General features: G+C 40.7%; 1 long non-coding RNA gene across 1 annotated transcript in view; it reads right to left on the bottom strand.

Moving 5' to 3' along the window:
* Window positions 1-3,888: 3,888 nt before the first annotated feature.
* Window positions 3,889-25,723, bottom strand: part of LOC118352532 (uncharacterized) — a 57,515-nt gene continuing 35,680 nt past the window's right edge. The window contains exon 3 of the long non-coding RNA XR_007406399.1: window positions 3,889-4,307. This is a non-coding gene — a long non-coding RNA (uncharacterized LOC118352532). The remainder of the gene's footprint in view (window positions 4,308-25,723) is intronic.

The following is a 25,723-nucleotide window of genomic DNA, read 5'->3' as shown; positions in this document are numbered from 1 at the left end:
TCCCCACTCTCATGCTCTCTTTCTCTCTTAAATAAATAAATAAATAAATAAGCAAATAAAATCTTTAAAAAAAGAGAGCACCACCACCAACAGCAAAATGTAAACAAAACAATCTATGATCCTACCATCTAGAGATAACAACTTTAACATTTTGGTATCTGTCCTTTGAGGCTACTTATAACAGAGGCAGCTTTGGAATATATACAAACATTACCTATAATTTTGCAACACATTTATACTATAAATGTATATTATACATGTATATAAATATAAATGTATATAATATAAATGTATATTTATAGTTTTGTTCCCTTTGTTTTAAGCTTACTTTACTCCTGTTAACCTTTACCATGCTGTTAAAATTCTTTGAAAGCATCATTTAAAAAAATGTTGCAGGGTAATCTACCGTAGGAAATCCAATCACTTGCTGATTTTTTTTTCACATTAGAATGTTATAAACAACATTGCAGTGAACAATATTTTATGAAGAGTTGCTATTATGTCCTGATTATTTCAGAGCCAAGGATATTTCTAAGGTGATTCAAAGTCATCCCTTTAAATAAGTGGCAAACCAGTAACTAAGTCCTTAAAATGGGAAGGGATATTAAACTGTTTAATCCCATCCCTGTTTGCATGGAAACATTGCATTGAACCAGTTTATTTTTTATTTTTATGTTTTTAAAAAGATTTTATTTATTTATTCATGAGAGACACAGAGACACAGGCAGAGGGAGAAGCAGGCTCCATGCAGGGAGCCCGATGTGGAACTTGATCCCGGGTCTCCAGGATCAGGCTCTGGGCTGAAGGCAGCACTAAACCGCTGAGCCACCCAGGCTGCCCACATCAAACCAGTTTAGAGTCCAGTTTTCTTTCTAACCTTAAAATTTTCCAAATGTACATGATGCCTTTATGAAAAAATTCCTAAAATAGAAATCTGAATTTATAGAATTAGAAGTGGCTATTCAATTTATAAATATCAATGAATATCATTTAGTATCAATGAAGATACCAAATCAGAATGATTGCACTTAACTTTTGGGGGAAGGGCGAGAAGCTGGTGTGGAACTTAAGATCCTTTGGAAAATCTCATGAAACTATGGCTCCCACACTCAAAAAAATGTCCATGTGTGGGTACACCCATATATTTGCATACTTTGCTGGAGGTGTGATGGTCCATCTGTGAACCTCAGGTTACTGTAGCATTTGAACATGACCAGGACTTTGGTTCATTAAGGCATTTCAAACAAACAAACAAACAAACAAAAAAAGTCACTTTCTCTTTGTATAGTTTTATAAAATCTTTTCCTTTACAGGTTTCATTCAAGCACCCCAATCAACTGAAATAAATAAAACATGCTTTTTTGATGAAAGGTTTTTTAAAAATAGCTTTACTATTGAGTTTTTTTTTTTGGTTAAATATTATTTATGAAGAATGTTAAAAACAACTGGAAAGGAAAATGTCACAGAGAACAATTCCCCTGGGTGGGGCCTAGGAGATTCATTCTGTGCATAAGCCGCCTCTTATCAGAAAGTTACCAGTGACGCCATATCCTTTTCAGGAAACCAAGCAAGACTTTTTTTTTGACTTTGAATTCCTTACTGATATCAGAGCAGGCAACCCTGATGTATTCGTATATTTTTAGAGTACGTTAAGTCCTCTGTTACTAAAGGTGTTACCAAAGGAATCATTCTACGAAAACCAAGGGTGGAGGGTATTCCTTTCTAATGATATTTTATTGACCATTGTGGATTGGAGATTAACTGAGTCTATACCCAGAGATTTATTTGGAGGAAGTGATGAGGGGAATAGCGTATAAATGGGGTGGAGGGAAAGCAAGGAGTGTTTGGGAAGAAGGGCATTTGAGCCACTTGAGGGATGTGCCTGCTGCTCCTGAGTCTCCCTGTACTTCCTGGGCTCGGTGCTAAGTGTTCTATGCCTTCTCATTATTCTCCTTAACAAACCCAGGAGGTGGTAGATATTATTATCTTCTCTTAAAAAAATGAGGAAATGGACATGGATAAGTTTAAGTAAATGACCCAAGTTCTCACAGCAAATAAATAGCAGAGTCAGAATTTAAACTCAGGAATGTTTGGGCCCCAAGCTGACCTACATGCTTTACCATGATGCATACCTCCATCCCAAAGTAATGCTGATGTTATGTAATTTGTCCCAATTTGGTTTTTGGTTAACAGCCCAGAACTTCTGAAAACACATGGCACATACTCCAGTTTATTTATTTATTTAAAGGATTTCTGTCTTTCAGAGGTCAGGGAGAGGCAGAGGAAGAGGGAGAGAGAGTGTCAAGCAGAGTTGGCTCTGAGAGCAGAGAGTGGAGCCCAATGCCACCCTCGATCTCACGACCCTGAGATCACGACCTGAGCCAAAACCAAGAGTCTGAGGCTTAACTAAGATACCCAGACATTTATTTTTATTCAAAGGAGGAGGAAATGTTGTCACCAGGACGGCAACACGGGTCATTTCTGACTTCACTGTCCTTCACAAGAACAACTAACAATTAATTATTCAAGAACAAGACAGTACTAAGAGAATCATAGAACACAAGGATGAGGCTGAGGCACCCCCTATACCACAGACACTAAGATAGACTGCATTAGAAGGATGAGGGAAGTGGCTACGTGTTGACTGCATTTCTCAACAGAAACTTTTCAGGCCAGGATGATTATTCAAAATAACTGTCATCCAAGAATTCTATACCTGGAGAAGCTGTCCTTCAGAAACAAAGGAAGAATAAAGATTTTCCTGAACAAACAGAAGCTGAAGGAGTTCATCTTTATAACAGCATTTATCTATAGGAGCCAAGACATGGAAGCAACCTTCGTGTCCATTAATGGATAAATGGATAAAGAAGATAAGGTCTCTGTGTATAGTTACACACACACAGTGGCAATTCCTGGCAAGAAGCACAGGAGGCATGCTATGGCAGGATTGAATGGTTTCTTTTCTGCTGGAGAATAACATTTGACAAAATTGGGAATTTTAAGAAAATATTCGCCATGTCTGATAATCATTTATTAATCAAGTATTTTTTTTTTTGGTAGTAGATGCTGGAAATATAATGATGGACTAGTCAATGTTCCTGTTTTCAAAGAACCCAGAGATTAGAAAGAAAGAATATAAAAAAAAGTCAGTACAGGGTATCAAGGGCCATAATCACAGGGCCTTATGAATGCACCTGGGAAAGGCACCTGACTCTACTGAAGGGGTCACAGAGAAATTGTTCCAGGGGAGGGAACATCTATTCTGAGCATGACTGTCTATTCAATTTGTGGAGTCCAGTGCAAAACAAAAATGCAGATCACTTGTTCAAAAATATTAAGAATGGCAATACAGAGACAAGAGTACTAAATCAAGCATAGGCACTTCTAATTGAATTTCCTTTCATTTAGACTGCAACACCCACAATGAGAACATTCCAAACCATTGTTTAGCAAAATGAACCCAGTCTGGGTACTTATGCCATTTGTTTCTTTTGAAATGTCATTTTTACACAACTAACATCTGTGGTTCTAAGAGAATATATTTAAATCAGTTAGGGTTAGGGTGTGGCTGTAATTTTTGAAAGAACCATAGAGTATTAAAACAGGTGATGGTTGTTTATTATTTATGGCATTTCTCTCAGAAAGTTGCAGAGAACTTTCTGGGAACTCCAGGGAATATTTAAATACTTTTTTTTTCCAGTAGCCTGAACCTCTGAAAGAAATAATTTATGTAAATGATAAAAAGTGAGTGTTAGGGGTATTTGGGTGGCTTGGTTCGTTAAGCATCTGACTCGATTTCGGTTTAGGTCATGATCTCAGGGTGGTGGGATGGAGCCTTTCCTGAGGCTCCTCACTCAGCAAGGAGTCTGCTGGAGATTCTCTCTCTCCCATACCCCCTCCTCTCTAAAAATAAGTAAATAAATTGTAAGAAAAAGTGTCAGTATGTTTGTTGGGAATGAAAACAGAAACTTTACCTGTTGATTACCGAAAGCAGAGAACATGGAATCTATGGAATATTGTATTATTGTTGATTTTTTTTACTGCACCTTTTAATAATTTTACACATCTCTGTTGACAGCCATATAACTTACAGTGCTTCTGTGGGAGGAGTCTACCTCTGGGTCCCCTTGGTATCATGCTGGGCCATGTGATTTGTTTTGGCCAATAGAGTGAGAGGAAGCAATGTATGCCATGTCTGAGTGGAAGTTTCCGGCAAACACCAAGGGCCATTGCAGTTTGGCCTCTATTTTCTCTCCCCTGCCATGTCCAGTGTGTCTCCTAGAGAAGCTGCTCCTTCGGCTTTGATCCTGCATGAAAAAACAGGAGCAGAGCCATAGCCAACAAATGAAATGGGACTGAGAAATATATCTTCATTGTTGAAAAGCAACTGAGATTTGGGGGTTATTAATGACTATAATCTAGTGAAAACTTGCTAATTCACTATCTTATTTATTATAGGGCAACGATTCACAAACCCAAGTATTTGCCTGAAGGATGCTCAGTGATCCCAGTCCTCTAGAGAGTGACATTGCTCTCATAATGATGTAGGTTCTTCCAGAGACACATCCTCTGGGAATTCTTCGGATGGTAATCTGATCGGCTTCGAAATCAAGCTGAATCCTAGAGGTAGGAGCAGGGGCTGGTGTCTAACACCCTCTGTTTTCACTTCCCCACTGCTGCCTGCTGTCTACTTGACCTGGAACACATTGCTTGGCCTCAGTTCCCCGTCTGCAAACTTGGAATAGGACTGTCTACTTCATAAGGTTGTTAGGGCAGAGTCAGTTTATGCTAATTTCTTTCACATCAGTGCCTCTTTCCCATCAAGTTTTTCTCCCTTATTCAATTAGCTTTTTTCTTTTTTACTCTGCCTATCATTTTTCATATAAAAGAAATAAGACATTTAGGGATTAATGTTGAGCTTCTTTTTGTTCCTCTCCAAGTACCTATTCCTTTACCTCTCCCCGATGGCAAACAGTATCTCATATTTAGTACATAATTTATTTTGATATCTAGTTTATAGCGTTTATTACACATGTAATAAATTACATGTACAATGTACATGTATACGCAATACTTATTAGTATATGATACTATATATAACCTAGTATTTTACATGACTTATTGGTATACACGTATTATATTAGTGTACACTATATTGGATTCATGTGTGTGTGTATGTATGTACATATATACACACACACCTAAGATATGCATATAAACACAATCTTTACATAGACACACTTAGGATAAAAGAATTAGTAAAATATTACCTTTCCCTAAAAAAATAATGGCAGGGAAAAATAGTTTCTCCCTGTGAAGTTTTTAATTATTTTATGTAATTTGTCAGTTTTTTCTAATTGTCTCTGTAGGCCAGGCCCTGTAGTAGGAACTGGGGATGAGAACAGAAATGGACTTGTCCTCTTTGAGCTTACCTCCTGATAGAAAGAGGCAGAAAATAAACAATTGAGCAAATAAGGAAATGCAATGATGGGCCATGAAAAAATTAAGGGTCACTCTTTAATGACTGGAGAAGAATAATTAATTTATAGCTGTTTTGAGGGAGGGATGTAATATTTATTGAGCAACTAAGTTTCAGCTAGTTTATCTGTATGATTTAACTTAAATATTATAGTAATCCTGGGAGTAGGTCCCTTTTATGGATGAAAAAATTTGAAGTTCACATCCGTCAACTAACTTTCCTCAGATTACCCAGCTGGCAAATTGAAGAGTAGCCTTTTAATTCTTACTGCCTACTTCTTCCTCCTGCCTAACAATCTCTTTTCCAGTGGGAAAAGCATACATTTTTTCCTGTCTACCCTCGTCTCTATACCCTCCTCAGTTATGCTGTGTTCTAGGTGGTAAATTATTTTACCTTAAAAGAAAGTTAAATTTCATTTTTCCCTTCATGTTAAGGGCAGTACTTTCATAAACAGAGCAGGACTGGACTCAAATTCTAAACCTCTCAAACTGCAGTGCTACTAACTTGATAGCTGTGTGATTTCTGGCAAGTCACTTAGCCTCTCTGAGCCTCTGTGTCCTCAAGTGTCCCAGGAAAGAGTGCCAGGTTGAAGGTTTTGTGACCTCAAATTTTAAGTGAGCAGGGTCTGGGTTAGTGAATTTTATTATACGTTGCATAGTGATATTGCACACCGATATAGACTCTCTCTCTGGTGATGTGCACAAGGATTTGTATAACTTAGGTTACTTCCTTGGGGTGGTGCCTCAGAGGCCTTGGTGAACTAGAAACTTGAATCCTGGGTCTGTAGAAGAACATCCCTTTCTTCTACATCTCACTCTCAATAATTTTTCAGGCCGGGGAAAAGTTTGCTTGTGGTGCCCTCTGCCCTTGTGGATAAAGGAGGCTCAGGATGACTTTGAAGACTCCTCAGTGAAGGTGGGAACACTGGAGAATTATCATTTTCTTTCTCTTCATTTGTCTGGGTAAGAGTAACTGTAATAAAGTATAGTTCAGGAGGGCAAAAACCATTTTGGAGAAGCCTTGAAAGTGATTCAGTTTCAAGTCACAAGATCAATTATGCAAGGTTCTAGAACTACTGATACTATTACAGCAGATCCATGGCACAGGTTCAGAAGGTGATTCAGGATGTCTCTTTCCTTGGACATTAACGCTCATTACCTGAAAATTACTCAGCCTTGGCCCTTAGGGAAATCTTAAGTGCCCAGCCCAAATGGCATAATCCTATTTGAAATACCAAGATCTCACGATAATGAACAATGTAGAAAGAGAGAGGGCACTTGTCTGGGTTAGACCTCATCAATTTGATAATTTGCAACCAAGAGGACAATCATCTCTAGATCACTGTGCATCTGTCATATAAAGGATCTCTAGACTTTTAGCTGTGTGCTTAAATTATCTTGAGAAAATGAGGCAGAGGGAAGAAGGAGGGGAATAAATTCTCACTTTTTTTTAGGCTCTTGCCTTTTTGACGAAATGAACTTCGTTTGCTGACAATTTCTCTTCTTGCCTGCAAATTAGACTAATGAGTCCTACCTCACAGGGATGTGATGTGGGTAGCATGAGACTATGTAACTAAAGGCCTCATGTCATGTTGGGCCCAGAGCAGGTATGGAGTGGATGTCAGTTCTCCCCTCATATTTTGCTCATCACATACCTGACTGATGTCTGTTAGGTGCCAGGCTCCATGCCTTACACACCATCGGGGAGATGTGCAAATTTGTCCTCAACAAGCACATGGTCCAGGAAGGAAGATAAAGCTGTGTAAATGGACCACTTACTGGTGGGGTTTTTGAAGGAGCCCAAGAAATAGCACCCCTCTTCCTGGCTGAGTCAGGACCTTGGAGACTCTGAGAGGGACCCAGGAGTTGAGTGGATTCTGGACAAGATGGTGTGGATCTGTTTGCCCAGGAAACTTCCCAGGTTTTCAGACACTGCAAAGGCCCCGGGTGCAATCACTGGCAACCTAGAGAAGCCCAGGCCTCCTCTGGGTGAGAGGAATGTGCAGGAGCCAGGAGCTGATCCACAGAGGTGGGCGGACGGCCTGTGGGACTCAGACTGCCCACAAAGCTCCCCCAGCCACCCCACCCCCCACAGGCAGGAGACAGGGGAAAGGTAGAAGGAAAGAAAACCCTCATTAAGTTTGTTTTCAATTTAAATAGAAGGATGAAGAACAACTGACGTTAATACTAATACCTCATTACTGGTTGATTTATTTGGTCCCTATACCCTGGCTGTCAGAATCACCTGTGGAGATTTAAAAAGTTATAAATACCTGGTTCCACCCTGTGGGTATTCTAAATTAGAGGGTTTGGGATGGGGCCCAGACATCTGCATTTTAAAAACTCTCTACAGGTCATTCTGACAGGCATCCAGGCTTTTGACCCACAACATTGAGCAATGTTGGTGTGGTTAATCTTAAAAACAAAACAAAACAACCCCCCCACCCCCCCAGCCTTCTTTAGAAGAGGACCAATGAAGATTGCATTACACTTCTGTGTGAATAACTCCTTCAGATCTGTCTGCCAAAACAGATAAGCTTAAGAGAGTAGACAAATCAAAAGTAAGTCCTTCCTCTTTATATAGTTTTTTGTAGAAACAACCGCGCGGATACATTTTTCTCTTTGTTCCATACTTTGTATGCTCAAAGCCAGCATTTCAAAAGGCAGTTTTCCCTAGGAACGTGGATAGGATCATAAAAGATTCAGCTGCAGATTTACCCAACCTGTGGTGAATGCCTACTATGTGCTAGCAATTGGGCGAGGCAACCTCCTTATGTTTCCTCAGAGGAGAGAGTCAGGCTAAAAAGGTAGTGGGCTAACGAAGATGCTAGGAACTGGTGAGGTTTGGGGACCACGACTTAATGAAAGTTCACCTCCAAGCTGATGAAGACATGGTAATGCTGTGGCGTGAAAACCTCAGCAGAGGCACTGGAAATTGGTACAGCTTTGGTACATACATTTGGTTATATATTTTAAGGACTAGATCTATGCAAATGTTCTTACAATTTTACTCATTGATCCAATTTCTGAGAATTATATTAAGGAAATACTTTTTAAAAAGTAACGTGCTATAGGTAAGAAGAGAATACTTACCATATTTTAAATTTATAGCGACATCTAGAAATTGCAAAAATTTAATCATTAAGGACGTAAGTAAATTGTTGCATAGTGAATAAGGACTTAGTTAAATGTCACATCGACACTTAAAAGTGATCATTATGAAGTCTATGTAGTGATAGGTAATATGCTTATGACAAAATATCACATGAAAAAAATATGAGATGGATAGGGGTTTTGTGCATTGGAATAGTTGGATTCGGAGTGTTTTTTCCGTTGTGGAGTGGTAGATAAATATTGTTTGGGTTACCCTGTATTCCTTTCTACCCTATACGGACCCAAGAGGAAAAAGAAACTTTCCACTCTTGGCCAGTGAACTGGGATGATGTATGCTTGAAGTTTTGGTGACTTTGTCCTTTTTTTCTCTACCAAATGAAAAAAGCTTGCCTCAAAAAAAAAAAAAAAAGAAAGAAAAAAGGTTGCCTCCAAGAAAAGTGTAAGCTAGAGAGATGGATCAGGAGTCAGAGAGATGGATGGATGGATGGATGGATGGATGTAGGGATAAAGGGGTAGATAGATAGATCGAAGGACCCACCTAATGACAGTTTGTAAGTCCCTGCAACAAACCCCTAAAACTGTCACTTATGTGAACCCACTAACTTCTTTTCTTATACTAGTTAATTTCCTATTGGTCACTTGCAATTCAAAGAATTCTGACAATAGAATTGATTTAATTGCAAACATTTTTATTCTGTGTCAGAATTTGCCAAAGTTGCTATTTGTTTGTTGGTTTTTAAATAAACTCTTTTTACTTTCTAAAGTCACTGGAACAAGCTGTCCTTGTGTGTAAATACTGCTTTTGTGAATCATTTCCCATTAAATTACTGATTGACTTTTGGTTTCTATTGACTGTAATTTCCTCCCGAGTCTTTCTCAGCTTTTCCTAAGACATCAGCCACACTAACTATTTTCCCACATCCTGTTTCTGACAATAGATACCCTAAGAATGCTTTCCAAAGGATGATCTGAAACACAATGTGAATCCAAATCTGTACAAGGCAGGAATACATGGGCAGTTTTGAAATAAAGCAACAAATGTTAATTGCACACCTACTATATGCCAGGCAATGGGACCAAGACAAGGAAAGTCCAAGGGGACAGAGTCTCTGCCTTTCAGGTACTTCTATCTGAAGTGCATGTGTGTATTCACCGGAGGTGCAGGGCACGTCTAGTCTGGGAGTGTATTTAGCACTTGCTACTTGCTTGCTTCATGTCTCTGCCGGGGCAGTAGGCTAATAACCAACGTTTATCGAACTCCTACTCTGTGCCACACCTATATGCATTAATTATTATTATTATTATTATATTATTTTGCTGCAAAAAGCTTTATTGTTTCCCCTGGTCCACGGCTGGGAGAGGCTCCGCGGAGGGGCTCAGGCACCAGCCCCAGCACCAGGGTGACGGGGAGGGGGGCGCCGACGGAAGGCTGCGGGGCTCCGGGTCGTGCTCCCGGGCGGCCCCCAGGAGGGCAGGAGGGCAGAAGGGCCTCCCCGGGCCTGTGCGGGGCGGACGGGGCGGGCGCAGAGCCCCAGGTGGGGTGCCGGCCGCCCCGGAGCCCGAGGGGTGAGGACACGGTGGCCCGGTGTGTGGCCGGGAGGCTGCAAGAAGGGGCGTCGGCGGGTCCGCGGGGTCCCCCCTGATGACGGGGTCCACTGGGGTCCCCTCCCGCCGACGGGGTCCGCAGGTTACCCCCCCCCCCAGTGACGCCGGGCGGGATCCAGGGACTGCGGGGGGCACCGCTGCCAGGTGTTACCCTTTCCCCATTTATCGGGGGAGGACACTGAGCAGCGTGAGGCTATTTCACGTGCCAAGTGACCCAGGTGGATGGAACCCGAGGTGGCCTGGCTCCTTACCACCCAGCAGCGCCGCTTACATGATATCGTGAGACACATTGCTGGATCTGATCCTTACAGCAATTTTTGAATTTTTTTGAGAAAAAACAAAAAGTTATGAAATTAAATCCTGGTGGTGAGATAGCCAGATAGCTGGCCAAGATGAGATGGAGAGGTCCTTCTCAGCTTGCACTTTGAGCCGTACAGAAAAACGATCTGAAAAAAAAATGAATTAATCCGTACATTCATCTATTCAACAGATGTTTGTTGACTGTCTGCTCCTGAGCAAATGTTGTCAAAAGCCCTCAGTTTAGTAGGAGGAGGTGAAAAATAAGCAAATCCTTAAAATATGTCGTAGCGTGGTGAGTCCTCTAATAAAGGCATCACAGATTCCTTTATACCTCTTTATACCCCACATCCTGAGGGTATTGAGAGGAGGAGGGAGGGTTGGAGCGGGGAATGTTCTGAGATGGTTGACCTGTAAGCTGGGCGTTGAAGTAGGAGTTCTATTCGGTGGGCATGGGGACGGGTAGGGGGGCAGTGTCGGTGGGTGGTGGTATGAAGGCCTTCTACCAGGAGGGTCTGCTTTTAAATTTGCTGCAAAGGTGCCTTGAAAGTGGCTTGCACCTACCTCTAAGTACAGGGCTGGAAAGAGCTGGAAGTTCTGCATACTACAGGAAAGCATTTGCACTTGACCTTGAGGTCGGGGTCATATGTACTTTTTCAGTTGCATACACCTAGTGGTAAAAACAACTTGAGCCTGTTAGTTTTCAAATATATAATCATTTAATACTTTATATGGATATTTACTTGTGTACGTCCTACTAGTCTGTTGTATCGCTTACAAAATACATAGGGGTAAGATTACACAGACAATATTTAAGGATATTTCTTTTGCCCTCACGAAAATATTCAAAATTAGAAGGAGCAGTGTGTTTGGATGTTTGAAAACTTTGCTTGATTTAATGCTTTGGGATAGAGTAATTTAAAGGACTGGTTTAAGTTCATTTTATTTTGATTTCTGGGTTTAATCAAAACAAGATACTTCAAAAAAAGATAGAGTTCCAATCAAAGAAGTGTTTATTGGCAGGATTAACTAAATCATGATGCCTTTTTTTTTCCCCAAAATCTCAAGTGCTATAATCAAGTTTTTCTTGAAATTTAATTATTAGGTTTCCATCTTCCTTGATGTTAATAAGTCATTCTTGCAAACTTTTTGGAAGGTGTTGTGGTTTGCATTTTTAGCAATTGTTTCAAACCCATGCATAGTCTTTATCTGGGAAACTTTAAATAGCCTAGAGAATTCTGTTTCTAATTTTCTAATATGCAGATAGGAGAGTTTTTTTTTTTATTTATTTTTTATTGGTGTTCAATTTACTAACATACAGAATAACCCCCAGTGCCGTCACCCATTCACTCCCACCCCCCGCCCTCCTCCCCTTCTACCACCCCTAGTTCGTTTCCCAGAGTTAGCAGTCTTTACGTTCTGTCTCCCTTTCTGATATTTCCCACACATTTCTTCTCCCTTCCCTTATATTCCCTTTCACTATTATTTATATTCCCCAAATGAATGAGAACATATAATGTTTGTCCTTCTCCGACTGACTTATTTCACTCAGCTGTTTTTTTTTTTTTTTAACTGAGACACATTCACATTATTTTCAGCCATCAACTCATTAATGTTGGGGAAATATTTCCCCAAGTGTATCTCTTGCAGTGTAACGGACTGTCCCCCAAATTAGTGGCTTTAAACAGCAGACAGCTCATCTTTTTTCTGGGTCAGGAATCTGAGAGTGGCTTAGCTGTGTTCTTTTTGTCTCAGGGCTGGAGTTGAGGTGGTGGCCAATCCTCCAGTCAAGGCTGGATTGGAGGAGAATCTGCTTTTCCGTTCCATTACGTGCCTGTTGGTAGGCCTTAGGTCCTCACTGGCTGTTGGCCAGAGATAGTTCCTTGCTAGTGCTTTTCTCCAGAAAGTGAGAATTAGAGCGGGCAAAGAAGATGGAAGTCACAATCTTTTTGTGACATAAGCTTAAGTCACTTTTTAAATATTCCGTCTGGGGATGCTTGGATGGCTCAGCGGTTGAGCATATGCCTTCGGCCCAGGATGTGATTCTGGAGTCCTGGGATCAAGTCCCGCATGGGGCTCCCAGCATGGAGCCTGCTTCTCCCTCTGCCTGTGTCTCTGCCTCTCTCTCTGTCTCTCATGAATAAATAAAATCTTAAAAAAAAAAAAATTCTGTTTGTTAGAAGTCAGTGCCTACATCCAGCCTGTACTCTAGTGGAGGAGATTATACAAGAACCAGGAAGAAAGGATGGAGGGGGAGAGGGGGGGATGTGGGGGAGCAAGGGGGAAAGGGACAGTCTCAGAGACTGCCTACTACACCCATTTTCAAAATAGCAGATTTATTTAGAAAAATACTTATTTACGATGAATATGTCATCTTTACCTTGAAGAGATATGTTAAGCATATTTATTTTTCTGAAAATATCTGTGTGATCCTGGCAGCCACTAGTCAGCACAGAAAGGTCACACAACTTGAGAGCCTCATTTTTTGCCAACAAAAAATGTGTAAGTCTGGGGATCCCTGAGTGGCTCAGCGGTTGAGCATCTGCCTTCGGCCCAGGGCGTGATCCTGGAGACCCGGGATCAAGTCCCATGTCAGGCTCCCTGCATGGAGCTTGCTTTTCCCTCTGCCTCTCTCTCTGTGTTTCTCATGAATAAATAAATAAAATATTTTTAAAAATGTGTAAGTCATCTTTTAGTTGGACAACTCTTTTAAGTATTTGACACAACATAACTAGCAAACTGGTATGGGTATAAACTTTTAAAATCTATTTTAAAAGAACTGCGAAGAATCCACTTCATAAAGGACTTAATTTTATAAAATTAACCACAGATGGTACCCTATTGTACATAGGATGCAATTCATTCCAATTTTGGTAGATTCCCTTTCTTCTTTGGAGAACTTTAGGTATATTATGGGTGATTCACTTTCAAGGAGTGGAAAACAGTAACCAAAGCTCTCATCAGGTGTTCCCAAAACATTAGGATCCTCTGCTCTAGGTAATGGGTAGCTGTTAAAAAATGTTAAGGAGAACATGGAGAGATTTAAAATTTAGAATGCTGCTTGGGTAGCAGGGTGCTGGGCGGCTTGGAGAGTGTGAGCTTGGAGGCAGAGAAAGCAATAGTAGTTAGCTCCCCAGCAAGAGACAAAAAGTAGCCAGGGATTAAACCATGAAACCACTGCTGAGCATATGTTCATAAAGTCAGTGTAGAAAGAAATCATGTCCTCTACAGGCAACCATAATTCATATCTAAAACATTTCAGATCTGGGGCCTTTGGATGGCTCAGTAGGTTAAGCATCTGCCTTCAGCTCAGGTCATGATCTTGGGGTCCTGGGATCGAGACCCATATCGGGGTCCCTGCTATGCAAGGCATCTTACCCCTCCCCAGTCTTGTGCATGTACTCTCTCTCTCAAATAAATAAATAACATCTTTAAAAAAATTCAGATATTTTTTCTTTCTTTCTTCTTTCTTTCTTTCTCTTTCTTTCTTTCTTTCTTTCTTCTTTCTTTCTTTCTTTTTCTTTTCTTTCTTCTTTTTTTTCTTTCTTTCTTTTAAAAAAGATTGTTCTCTCCTTTATATTATTATTATTATTCCTGGAGACTCAAGCTGGAAGAGAGGGAGAGATTCAGAAAAACGAATTGTCAATATTTTAAAAAGTCTACTCATATAGTAATAGAAGAAGGGTATTTGGAGAGAGAGGCTATAGAGTGGCATCGAAACCCCAAATAAATGGGCAGTCTGATCAACATTTTTCTGGGTTGGAAAATATAACTGGTTTGAATTCCACATCTGTACCTTCTTTAAGAAGGATGACGTGTTTTTCAGGTTTTTTTTTTTTTTTTTTCCTTCTAGATTTTTAATTTCTTTCTTTCTACAGTGACCAGCATTACTTTGGTTTTGTCTAGGTTGAGCTGTATCTCCTGGCCAATCTCTTATCTCTCTCAAATAATAAAGTCACCTGTCTTTTGGGCTTCATACCTCACTTCACCTCCACTTTTTTATTTAGTGAGTTCCACGGGCACTGCTCGGATTGCCCGTCAGCTGAAAGTGTCATCTCCGTGGCATCATTGGCACAGTGGATTCCCAAGGTGGTGGCTGTCGTTTTCTCAAAGTTCAGATCAGATGGTGGGAGGGGTACAGGAGTCCTAAAGGCCGCACGCTCCAGATTATGTGCAGAGAGAAGGGAGGCAGCTCCATTTTAACAAGGGCCTCTTTCAGCCCAATTTTGTGTTTCCCAAGGCCCAGACTTGCTGAACCGATCCAGAAACAACAGTTTGAACACACTGGCCTTGCCCTGCTGCCTCTGTAGAGACTGATGTTATTCCTGTGCCCTGGCCAGGCACCCTCCTGAGGGCTGTGGAGCCAGCATGCCGGGGGAGTCCAGGCTGCTGTTGGAGTTGGCAGCCGCTCCCGGCTCACAGGCACTCCTCACTGCAAGCAGAGCCCGGGGCCAGAGGGTGGGCAGGGAGGTGGCTGTGCAAGATCCATCTTTCTGAGTGGCAAGTGTCTGCATGACACAGTGGATTGTTCCCTATGAGATTATCTTGACAAGTGAGATTTATTTTGGCTGTCAGTGGTGAAGTGAGCCCTCAAACTGCAATTATTTTCAACCTGGCTGGTGTTAGACCTCGACAGCAGAACTCCTGGCAGGTGGAAGAAGGTGTTTGGGGAGCCCGAAGAAACCTGACCTCTTTTCCATAGTCATGTCTTGGGAAAAGAGCTCTTCATTGGCTTAAGTCTGGTTTCAATCTTGTGTGGTGATTGTTGGGGCTCATTCACTGGGTATTTCATTTCATTTTCTATTTGAAAGACAATTTAAAGGTCTACAAAGACTTTTTTTTTTTTTTAAAGATTTTATTTATTTATTCATGAGAGACACACAGAAATAGAGAGGCAGAGACACAGGCACAGGGCTCCCATGCAGGGAGCCCGATGCGGGCGGGACTCAATCCCAGGACCCTGGGATCAAGCCCTGAGCCGAAGCCAGATGCTCAACCACTGAGCCACCCAGGTGCCCCTGGGGTTTTTGTTTTTTGTTTTAAATTGGAAGGATAGGGATGAGAGAGTCTTCCCAGATTCTTCCCCTCAACTGTCTCATTCTTGAGCAAGACCCTACAGCTGCAGTGTGGAGTTAGATAAAGCTGGACTGTAGTCTCCTGCAGTGACTTATTATTAATTGTGTGACCTGGGAACATTGCTTCTCTTCTCTAGGCCCTGTTTTCTCATCTGTAATGACAGCTGCTTTATCATAGGGTGGGATTCCTTAATCAGCAAGGACTGGAAGTAATGAGTAAAGTACTAGAATAGCACCTGTCACGTCAAATGAACTTGTTAAAGGAGAAATATTATTTTACTCTCGAAATTATCACCACTGTGGCCTGCAGGGCCTTCGTGGAGGAATGAATCAAGATTTCTTAAAAGGGATATGTGTGTGTCTTATGACCTGAGTAAGGAGCATGACCAGCTTAGTCAACAAGTATTTATAACAGTATCCACTGACAACACCATGTTGCCGTATTAGAGATCATTGTCCAAAAAGCAAAAAATAAGAAAAATAAAAAATAAAGCAAAAATATAAACTTTAATGACTGCTGGTCATTAAAAACTTGCTATGTTATGTGGCAAGTACATGTTAACAAAAACACTTATAAAAATGTAATTTAAAAAAATTATTTCTTCATGAGAGACTCACAGAGAGAGGTAGAGAGACACAGGCAGAGGGAGAAGCAGGTTGCTTGAGGGAAGCCTGGTGTGGGACTGGATCCCAAGACCCCGGGATCATGACCTGAGCCGAAGGCAGATGCTCAACCACTGAGCCACCCAGACATCTCATAAAAATGTAATTTTTAAGACCATAGATAGATTTGCAGTTCTCTAGCTCTTCTTATACTTTTTAGTAGGAAAAAAAAAAAAGTTCTGCCATCAGTGATCTAGATGAGGCCAAGAAGTCACTTCTGGGGTTTTGAAGTTACTTGGGTTTGGGGCATTCGCATTCCCACTTATGGTAAAGGTAAATAGAAGCTGACTCATTACCTGATCAATACAGATAAACATGTGAGGTGGAGCGTGCAACGTAATTTACGTCTGTCTTCTAATCTGATTCAGCTCTCTGGTTCTTGTTAACTCTGTGGGCGCTAAGGTGTTCTGGAGAAGTTTGCAGGTTCCCTCACTCTTGCACTCAGCTACTGAGGGGGTCACTCTTTCTGCTGCCCTCTACTGCCTCACTTTGCTTCCGGTCAGCTCTGAGGTCTGCCCAGCACCCACTGCCCTTTAGAACTCTTTCCCTTGAAGCCTTTCCAAACAGGTGCCTGTCTTTATATAGCCGAGACTGCTTTTGTGTCTCCATATCCGTCACTGGGTGTTTACCAGTATTTATCCGATCTCCTCCAGGAGATCTCAGGAGGATAGGGAGCCAGGGCTGCTTTTCATGTAATGCCCCACATTGCTACATATTAAATGCATTTCAGAGACAATAGGTAAAGGGTGTGTTGGGGAAAGCTCACAATACACTTCTTCTGTTTTTTTGGGATAGCAGTTCTCATCTTCATCTGCTATCTTCTTGTTAACTAAATACATATTAGGCAAGGTTCTGAATTTTTCTTGCAGGAATGTGTACAAGTTTGGACTGGTGGACGATTCATAGACTCCAAGGAATTTAAATGTCATGGTGTACTGAGAAAGTGAGAGACAGAGAGTTAGGAAGTCCTGTGGAAGAGCCAGGACCTGAGGCCTGGCGAGCCCCTGTAGGCTCCCCATTGCTCGCTCCATTGCCGTGGTACAGGTGGCCAGAGCTGAGTGCTCTCTAGCAGGTTTGGGGAGGGGGTGGAATGGAGGAGTGAAGAGTACTTATCCACTCCTCATGTGATTTGCTCAGTAGCAGTAGTAATTACTACCACTTATTAAGACCTTTTGTCCATGCACTGTGGACAAAAAAATGGCAACATTATCTTATTTAATCCTTACAAAACACCTCTGAGAAATTGTCCTAGTTTTACACACGAGGACACCGAAGTCCAAGGTCCTACAGTGAGTAAAGGGTACAGTCAGGCTATGCATCCAGGTCTGCGTAACCTTAAAGACTGTGTTAAGGCTCATTCTCACCTATTTATCTGTTCATTTTGATTTTTTAGCTTGCCCCACCCCCGCCCCGGGGAGGGAGGTAACCTAACCTGCTTTAGCTGATGAGAACTTGTGTTATACATAGGGCTTAGTATGCTGATGGGCTCTTAGTACATTTTTGCTGAGTGAATGAGCAAGCCCATTCTGGTTGCATGGTGGTGGAAGATGAAACTGGGGGGTGCAGGGTCTGGGAAAGAGCTGTGCTGAGGGAGGCCTCTCTGACTAGCTATGTGATCTTGGGCAAGTGCCTGAACTCTGTGGGCCTCAGAGTATTACCTGTAGAGCATAGGGGGCTGAGGGGCAAACAGTGTGACCTCTCTGATGCTAATTCTTGTGAGGCACAGGGAAAAGTCTATATCCCTTTGGGCGTATGTGTTCACAGTCAAAGAGAGGAGATAGAGTCAACCACCCATGCCTAGAATTCTGCTCTCTGTTTATCTCAGAAACCTGTATTTGTGATTCATGGTCAATGTGTCTGTTTTCTCTCCTTGCTTAATATATTTGTTATGATCCTCAAAGTTCCATAGAAGATAAATATTTAGTAATAATGTGATGAGGCTTAATGATCATAAAAAGTCATCCATAAATACCATCTCTTGAAAACCTTTCTCAACTGGGAAATGCTGACCTGTGATGGCGTTAAATATTCTGATTTAACACAGATGTTTTGCCATTGAGAGGATCATACAGTTCTTGTTTTTTCTCTTGTTGATATGATCTATCACGTTGATTGCTTGGTGAGTGTTGAACCAGCCTTGCATCCCAGGGATAAATCTCACTTGGTCATGGTGAATAATCTTCTGAATGTACTGTTGGATCCTATTGGCTAGTATCTTGTTGAGAATTTTTGCACCTGCGTTCATCAGGGATATTGGTCTATAATTCTCCTTTTTTTGGTGGGGTCTTTGTCTGGTTTTGGAATTAAGGTGATGCTGGCCTCATAGAACGAGTTTGGAAGTACTCCATCTCTTTCTATCTTTCAGAACAGCTTTAGTAGAATAGGTATTGTTTCTTCTTTAAACGTTTGATAGAATTCCCCTGGGAAGCCATCTGGCCCTGGACTTTTGTGTCTTGGGAGGTTTTTTGATGACTGCTTCGATTCCCTCCCTGGTAATCGGCCTGTTCAGGTTTTCTATTTCTTCCTGTTCCAGTTTTGGTAATTTGTGGTTTTCCAGAAATGCATCCATTTCTTCTAGATTGCCTAAATTATTAGTGTATAGCTGCTCATAATATGTTTTTAAAATCATTTGTATTTCCCTGGTATTGGTTGTGACCTCTCCTTTTTTATTCATGATTTTATTAATTAGAGTCTTTTCTCTTTTGTTTATAATAAGGCTGGCTAATGGTTTATCTATCTTGTTAATTCTTTCAAAGAACCAACTCCTGGTTTTGTTGATCTGTTCTGCAGTTCTTCTGGTCTCTGTTTCATTGAGTTCTGCTCAAATCTTTATTAACTCTTTTCTTCTGCTGGGTATAGGTTTTATTTGCTGTTTTTTTCTCCAGTTCCTTTAGGTGCAAGGTTAGCTTGTGTATTTGAGTTTTTTCCAGTTTTTTGAGGGATGCTTGTATTGTGATGTATTCCCCCCTCAGGACTGCTTTTACTGTATCCCAAAGATTTTGAACAGTTGTATCTTCATTCTCATTAGTTTCCATGAATTTTTTTAATTCTTCTCTAATTTCCTGGTTGACCATTTCATCTTTTAGCAGGATGGTCTTTAACCTCCACGTGTTTGAATTTCTTCCAAATTTCTTCTTGTGATTGAGTTCTAGTTTCAAAGCATACGGTCTGAAAATATGCAGGGGACAATCCCAATCTTTTGGTATCAGTTAAGATCTGATTTGTGACCCAGTATGTGGTCTATTCTGGAGAAAGTTCCATGTGCACTTGAGAATGGGAATTCAGTTGTGTTTGGATGTAAAGCTCTGTAAATATCTGTGAAGTCCATCTGGTCCAGTGTATCATTTAAAGCTCTCGCTTCTTTGCAGATGTTGTGCTTAGAAGATCTGTCATTTACAGAAAGTGCCGTGAAGTCCCCCAGTATAAATGTATTATTATCTAAGTATGTCTTAACTTTGGTTATTAGTTGATTGATATACTTGGCAGGTCCCACATTAGGGGCATAAATATTCATGATTGTTAGGCCCTCTTGTTAGATAGACCCTTTAAGTATGATATAGTTGCCCTCTTCATCTCTTACTACAGTCTTTGGGATAAACTTTAATTTATCTGGAATGAAGATTGCTACCCCTGCTTTCTTTTGAGGACCATTTGAATAGTAAATTGTTCTCCAACCTTTTATTTTCAGGCTGTAGGTGTCCTTAGGTCTAAAATGAGTCTCTTGTAGACAGCAAATAGATGGGTCTTGCTTTTTTATCCAGTCTGAAACTCTGCATCTTTTGATGGGATCATTAAGCCCATTCACTTTCAGAGTTACTATTGAAAGATATGAATTTAGTGTCATTGTAATACCTATTCAGTCCCTGTTTTTGTGGATTATTTCTTTGGACTTCCTCTTTCTTTTACAGAGTCCCCCTTAATATTTCTTGCAGAGCTGGTTTGGTGGTCACATATTCTTTCAGTGTCTGCCTATCTTGGAAGCTCTTTATCTCTTCTTCTATTCTGAATGAGAGCCTTGCTGGATAAAGTATTCTTGGCTGCATGTTCTTCTCATTTAGGACCCTGAATATATCCTACCAGCCCTTTCTGGGCCTACCAGGTCTCTGCGGAGAGGTCTGCTGTTAATCTAATACTTCTCCCCATATAAGTTAGGGATCTCTTGTCTCTTGCTACTTTAAGGATTTTCTCTTTCTCTTTGGAATTTGCAAGTTTCACTATTAAATGTCAGGGTGTTGAATGGTTTTTATTGATTTTAGGGGGGATCTCTCTATCTCCTGGATCTGAATGCTTGTTTCCCTCCCCAAGTTAAGGAAGTTCTCAGCTGTGATTTGTTCAAATACACTTTCTCTTCCTCTGTCCCTTTCGGTGCCTTCTGGAACCCCAATTAAACATAGATTTTTCCTTCTGAGGTTGTCATTTATTTCCCTTAACCTTTCCTCATGATCTTTTAATTGTTTTTCTCTTTTTTCCTTAGCTTCCTTCCTTGCCATCAACTTGTCTTCTATGTCACTCAGTCTTTCTTCTACCTCATTAACCCTCATCGTTAGGACCTCCAGTTTGGATTGCATCTCATTTAATTGATTTTTAATTTTGGCCTGATTAGATCTAAAATCTGCAGTCATGAAGTCTCTTGAATCCTTTATGCTTTTTTCCAGAGCTACCAGTAGCTTTATAATTGTGCTTCTGAATTGGCTTTCTGACATCGAATGGTAACCCAAATTCTGTAACTCTGTGGGAGAGAATACTGTTTCTGGTTCTTTCTTTTGTGGTGAGTTCTTCTTTTTAGTCATTTTGCTCAGTGCAGAGTGGCTTGTTAGAAGTGCAAACTCTTCTCTCTGTAGAGTTCCTGCTGTTCTCTCTTTAAATCTCAGGCCGAATTCATAGGTTTTCAGGATGATTTGAAAGTTATCTAGGTAAGTTGGTGGAGACAGGTGACTTGGGGACCCTACTCTTCTGCCATCTTGTCCCGCCCCTAAATAAAATATATCATTTTTTTCCTGAGTGTTCCTTAGGAGAGCAAGTTTTATTAGACATCTCATCCTGGGCAGACTTCACCTTCTGGCTCTTAGTTACGGTGTCCTCGGGGTCCCTGAACACTGCCAGCCACCAAGCTCACCCCACTCACTCCAGATGTTTTACCATTATTTTTATTATTATTTTAAAAAAGATTTTATTCATTTGAGAAAGAGAGAGAAAGAGCGTGCATGAGTGGGGATGGGGGGGTAGCAGAGGGAGAGTGAGAAGTAGACTCCCCACTGAGCAGGGAGCCTGACATGGGACTTGATCCTAGGATCCTGAGATTATGACCCAAGTTAAAGGAAGATGTTTAACCCACTGAGCCACCTGGGCACCCCAACACAGATGTTTTAATATCCTGAAAATATCAGTGCTTGTAGCAGTAGAAAAGGCGTCAAGAACGTCACAGATTATTCAGACACAATACACAATTACCTCAAGTCTACCTTTCATTGAAATCACTGACAATTCTTAAATTGAAATAATTTTTAATCACAACATTATTCTTGTTCTATAGAGTAAATTGTTTCAGTGATAAACTACATTTCAGAGAGGTGAATATAATTAACATCATATAACCACTTGTAAAGGAACGACTTTGAACTTGGTGGTCTTGCCTGTTTGTGGTCTTTTTCTGGGATTTTGATGATCAGAATATACACATTCCAGAAACAAAAGTGTCCTTAGGGAGTGACCTGAAACGGTTAGTGTGAATGACCAAGTGCATGAGGAAGAAAGACTGTGTTGAGTCCTGGATCCTTGTTATTTACAATGCTTGATAAAGAGGAGACATTAGCAGATATTATGAGGAAGAAAGCAGACACAGCAGTTGGGTTACTAACACAAGGTCACACAGATAATAGGCGGCAAGATTGAAATAAAACCCCAGATCTTTTGAGCTTCTCTTTAAGTAGTTGTTTACCACACCTAGACATTGGGCCCTGTTTCTATGAGAGCAAACAATCCTTTCTTGGATTTGCAAGATTTAGACAGAGGAGAACTTCATTGCTTAAATAGTTAGGAATTAGTCACTTCATCCACTCATGAGAGATGATTGGAAAGATCCAGTGCTTTTGAGAAGTTGTGTGGGATAAAAAGCTTTGCTGGAAGAAATCTGTTTCTGGTATTATATCCCAGAATGTAGCCGTTAACTTACAAAATGGGTGATGGTGGGGTTTGCATGGAGGGCAAAGATAAGGGGATTTAAGGGAGGAGTATTTCAAGATAGCAGAGGATTTTGTCTCTCTTCTCTCAAAGGTGCCTTATTTGACAGAAGCCTGTTTCCTTCTAGAGAATTCTAGCATTAGAAGGGCTTGTGATGGATCTTGCTTCCAGCTGTCTCTTTTAGAGATCTGTGTTGTCCAGCCATTCTTCTCTCTTGTTAATTTCATATGTCCAGAGGTGTTTTCATATATCTCCCCTGCATTCTTACTGTTGGAAGTTGAGCTCACTTCATCTCCCACTACTGTTAAACTGATCCACAACACCCTCCCCCCAATACTGGTTAACCCCAGGAAAGAGCTTTAGACAAAGGTACCTATTAGAACATGTTATTTTGGCCTAGTTGCCTTCATAGTCCCATTTGTAATGGGCAGGTTATCTTGGTTTCTCCCACAATTGGTTTGGAAGCCTGCTCAGCTGCTCTTGTCACTCAGCTCTCCAGGGTCACTTTTGTCATCTACCAAATATTAAAACAGGTGGAACTAGCCAGCAGTAATGATACCCACAGTGAAAGAAAGTGACTCAGTCCTGGCAGCTCAAGTCAGGTTTGAAAGAGGTGACCATGGGATTCCAAATGCCTTTGTGACTTTTATAGCAGAGAACCTTTGAATGGCTTCACCCTCAAAGAATGTGCCATTTCCAGTGTCATAGATATGACTGGTTTGGTGCAACTGGATGTCCCCATCTGTAGTCTCCTCTCACAAAGCCCCCTGCCCCAAGTCAGCTGCTAGAGATCCAGATCTCCTGGCTCCTGCCAGAGCAACCCCAGCCTAGGTAGGAGAGCTCAAGTTCGGGCTGACCTTTAGGTAAGGATATAAAACTCAGGGCTGGGGTGGAAGTTTCAAATGAGGCCACTGGGGAAAGAAGTATGTTATAACGTGCTCCTGTTTCTCACTTTTTCTTACACAGTTGCCTTTTGCTGACCTGGTCATGATAATTTACATGTTGCTCACTGAATGTCACTCAACATGCACAGTTCTATCTGCCTCACTTCTCTTTCTCCTCCATCTCACAACCCCTGCTGGGTCACGTTAACCCAACCTCCAAAAACCTTCTTGGAAATTGTCTAGGTAGTCTGTCTATCCTGCCCAGCTGTGCACTGTGACTGCTTAAATTCATGTAAAAGAAGAATAATCCTGTGGGAAAACACCTTATAATATGAAAGAAGGCATGAGTTCTAAGCCAAGTCTCGTAAGATAATAGTTATGTGACTTTGTATCCTTTGGGCAAGCCACTTCATTTCCTAGTACCTACAGTTTGAACCTTGTGTGATAAAGATAAGATATTAGTTACATCCCTATGTACTGGGATGCTCTGAAAAGTAAATACACCAATGCATGCCAGACTAAGACCTCCTTTGAAATAAATCCTACGTAAAGTCAGTAAATTGAGGTTATTGTCACAGTGACATAAGTGAATGTAAATGCTCAGCAAGTCTTGACTACATAAACATAGGGAGATGGAAGAGGTGTGTTTTTCTGTTAGAAAAAATAAATGGCCAACTGCCACCCACTTTTTTTCTTACTTTCAGGGTGTGTGCGTATTAACATTTTTTAATTGCCCAATTTCTGCTTGTGAAGCTTTTGCTGAAACCAGTAAGTTTAGACTATCTGGTGAAAAACCATATCCTCTTGTTATTGATGTTTTAAAATATTTAAGTATTTTGACCAAAATGCTAAAGAACAAAGTCAATTGTTTAACTAAAAAGGCAGAATGTAAATATTTAGTGTAGGTATTTGGAGTATCTATTTTCACAGTCTCAATACTTCCTTGCAAATGTTTGAGAAAGAGTTAGAATATGGCTCTTTGAAAAGCGTGGGAAATTAAGGATGAAATAAAAACCTGACCATAGACTTCCTTCCTCAGTTTTGAGTGAGATCTCATTGAGGTTCTCCTATAATTGGATATAGACTTCATTAGCTTTGAATGTGACTTCCTACTACTTATTTTGGGAAACTATTAATTGCATTTTATTTATTTATTTATTATTTATTTATTTTAAAATATATTTTTATTTATTTATTCACGAGAGACAGAGAGAGAGAGGCAGAGACACAGGCAGAGGGAGAAGCAGGCTCCATGCACCGGGAGCCCGACGTGGGATTCGATCCCGGGTCTCCAGGATCGCGCCCTGGGCCAAAGGCAGGCGCCAAACCGCTGCGCCACCCAGGGATCCCCTAATTGCATTTTAATAGAGATATGGCTTACAGTGAAATACCGTTCTTGGGGAAAAAATGTGCCTTCCATTGTATTCCTCTTTGCATTCATTTATTCCCAGGTTATGCATAGCAATTTACACTTCATAACTTTATTAGTCATTCACTTTCTTGTTTGAGCTTTTGATCATTTATTCCTTTATTAGGCCATCCATTCACTTATTTATGCATTTATCATCAAATATTCAATGGCCTAATAATATGTGCCACCGTTTTAGGTGCATTTATATTTTATAATAGCATAGAGTGTTGTCTAGGCATATTTCTTTTATATTTGCAAAACAATTTGTTTTAAAGCACATCCTGAACAATGGAGAGACACACAAATATGCTTCAGTGTGGTAGTAAGTGAGTCTACGATAGAGATGGTACCAGTGTTGGGGAAGGTGAGCCACAGGCAGTAGCAACAGTGCTAGGAAGCTGAAGCCTATAGAGCTCTGCCGTGGGCGTGGGAGCTTGGTGCTGCTTACAGGTGTTTTCCACGCATAATCTAGTTTAATCATTATAATAACTAATCACATTTGTGTTTTAAAGAGGAGGAAATGGAGGCAGAAAGCCTCAGTTTTAGTAGTGTTCTCAAAGTTACAGAACTTATTAAATGCTGGATTCAGAAGAAGACAATTACAAATCTCAAGTGTTTCTGTGCAAATTAAATAGAGAAGTCCTGTAAGGTGATTACATCTCAAGAACCATTAGAAAAGACTACAGAGTAATTGTTTCTATAACTGCACCAAGCGACTGATTTAAAATGTGGCTTCCAGGGCGGGATTTGAATCTGCCATTTACAAACTGTGTGACCTGTAAGTTGTTTCTCTCTCCTTTGCCTCCATTTCCTCATCTATAAATTCAGGAGAGGGACTATGAGGGTTAAATGAAATAATAAATATAAATAATTTAGCATGTGTCTGGCATGATAAACACTTAATAAATATAAGCTATTATTATTATTACTCTTATTATTTTCTATCACTGTTTTTCCACTCTTCCCTATGATGGAGGCAGATGAAATTAAGATAAATTTTTTGACTAAAAGTCAGC

This window comes from Canis lupus, chromosome 27 (genome assembly GCF_003254725.2).
Source record: "Canis lupus dingo isolate Sandy chromosome 27, ASM325472v2, whole genome shotgun sequence".
NCBI lineage: Eukaryota > Metazoa > Chordata > Mammalia > Carnivora > Canidae > Canis > Canis lupus.
The sequence above is the reverse complement of the archived record's forward strand: the minus strand, read 5'-3'. Positions and strand labels throughout refer to the sequence as shown.